Source organism: Aplysia californica, unplaced genomic scaffold, assembly GCF_000002075.1.
Source record: "Aplysia californica isolate F4 #8 unplaced genomic scaffold, AplCal3.0 scaffold00308, whole genome shotgun sequence".
In the NCBI taxonomy this organism is placed as follows: Eukaryota; Metazoa; Mollusca; class Gastropoda; order Aplysiida; family Aplysiidae; genus Aplysia; species Aplysia californica.
In genome coordinates, this window is record NW_004797578.1 from 351,403 (window position 1) to 353,898 (window position 2,496).

The following is a 2,496-nucleotide window of genomic DNA, read 5'->3' on the forward strand; positions in this document are numbered from 1 at the left end:
CCTTTTCCCCCTGTAACCTCCCAGATTTTTTAACTTGGTCTAGAGGCACAAAGCATTTAGATTGGTTTATCTCCGTTGAAGAGGTCTCCGAATAGATACTGCGGTTGTCATGAATTCGCTGCTCTTGATCAACCATTACACCGAGCCGTCATAACAGGGCGAATAATGAGGACAGAGTGGAGGAAGTCTGATTGGCTTGTTTCACTTGCGGTTTAGGTCAGGTCTGATGAGGTCAAAAGCCACATTGAATGACAGGCAGGAGATTCAAATTTTAAAATGAAACCCCCACCTAAACAACAACTACAAAAATGAAATAAAAACCTCGTCCAAAAATTCAGACTTCAATTTAAAAAAGGAAGATAACCACCGGCGAGATGAGATGTCTAAGGAGAGCGGTCAACAAACCCAGACGGGGCGTGGTCAGAAACAACAAGATCAGAGAAATAGTGGGAATAACACCTGTCCTCTACTGCATTCGAAGGCAAACAATCAGGTGGTTTGGACATCTCACACGTATGACTCCTAACCTATGTGGCGTCGGTGGCCTAGTGGTTAGGCTCTCGGACTCGCAACCGTAAGGTCGTGGGTTCGAATCCCATCAGGGGCCCGACGTTGTGTCCTTGGGATGGAGAGAGAGCGAGAAAAAGAGAAAAGAAGAAAGAAAGAAAGAAAGAGATAAAGACAGAGAAGGGGGAGGGGGTGGGAAAGAGCGCGAAGGCGGCTATAAAACATTCGACAAAAGGGATACAAGGTCAAGGGATACAAGGTCAAGGACGGGGCCTCAGAGAGGTGTTGTTTCAGATCCCAATTACAAAATTGACGGCATAACGTCTGGTCTGTTTTTAGAAACACTCACTGACTGTTTGTCCAAAAAAAACCGGCACAAGTATTTTAGTCTTCGTAAGAGTTGTACGGCACTTGCAACACAATAAGGTTATATAAGCGGAGGAAGATTAGAAATTTGAGGTGTTGCAAGAGAGTAACAAACACAAAAAAGGGGGGGGGGAGATAAGGACGACAGCAGACGTTTGATAGGAAAGAAGAAGCAAACCACACCTGAGCACCAGCCAACCACCCAATCTGCAAGGTGTTTCAGATCCCAATTAAAATTGACGGCATAACATCTTGTCCGTTTTTAGAAACACTCATTTACTGTTTGTCAAATAAAAACCGCACAAGTATCGATTTCTACTTACGGATCCGGGGGAAGAGTAAATATGTGTCTCGGTGCGGTGGAATAAGGCTCTGGTCAGTTTGGGGACATGTGAAGTTGTTGGTATCTGCCTAGAGCTTGTTCATTTGTCTTGCTTTTGATGAAACAAGTACCCATTTATCTTGGATGCAAGTTGAAATGTTGGCAATTGAAGGAGGTGGGAGTCACCTGGTTTCAGAGGTTAAATTGGCGAGAAAATGGCCGCCAAAGATGAGTTATTTCCTTAGCTTGAGAGTCCGTGAAAACTAAAAATTTACATTTTTGTGTGCCTTTAATCAACGTTTTTCCAGTAAAATCCAGACAGAAATGGGTTCTTTAACGGCAATGAAAGGTGTTGAACCAAAAAATGAAAATTCTTTAAAAATTCACAAGCCTGCAGAAAAATTCCCATTTTCTTAAGATTGATTATTTTACGAGCGCCTGTTTTCACCACGCTGCCTCACATGCGACACATCCGAAGCACACAGAACACTAATGGTTCTTCGGCGGAATATGCCCTCACGCTATTTCGATTTTCTTGAATCGATTTGAAGTATTGTGGCGAAAAAACAAAAAAGCCCCCCCCCCAGCGAGTTATTGTGCACACACGACCCCCCCCCCCCACGAACTCGCGAACTCGAAAAAAGCAACCACGTGTCTTTAATTTAACACACAACGCCAAACACAAATGTAGAAAGGAGTTTTATCCCCCCCACCCCCCCACCTTTTCCCCCAACCCTCTGTTTCTTCCATTCTGTATCCCCATCATACCATCCCCTTTCGTTCAAGGTTTGTGTTTGTTCATCACTGTTTACAACTCGCTAAAAAGAATTAGACCAAGGTTTTCGGTTGTTTGTCGTTTTTTAAAGGATAGACCAGGGCCTGAAATATTATAGGGGCGTAAATCGTTATTGTTTCTTTGTTTTAAGCCCCTTTTGACGCAATGTAAAACGATTCATGATCGAGCCGGCTGATTCGGCGCTGCCTCCACGGGCCTTTCCACACAGGGTGGAATTTGGACCCAAAATGAAGGAGCGAGGTACTTAATAATGTTAGCTTACCCACGTGGGAATCGAACTGTTGTCTTTTGAAAGCGAAGCGAAGACAGTGCATATTATTATCGCTGTTAGAGCATAGACGCTTAGATGTAAATCGTGGGGTTGCGGGTTCAGGTGTTCGAGCCGCGGGCCCGACGTTGCGTCCTTGGAAAAGGCATTTTACACCAATTATCCCCACTTTACCCAGGTGCGAATGGGTACCCGGCTATAGACAGTGAAAGATCTTGTCAGTTTGTTAGTGTTTGA

At 44.3% G+C, this 2,496-nt stretch overlaps 1 protein-coding gene across 1 annotated transcript in view; it reads right to left on the reverse strand.

The window, feature by feature from the left end:
• Nucleotides 1–2,496, reverse strand: part of LOC101863754 (feline leukemia virus subgroup C receptor-related protein 2) — a gene marked incomplete in the record, with an annotated part of 100,522 nt that overhangs the window by 16,692 nt on the left and 81,334 nt on the right.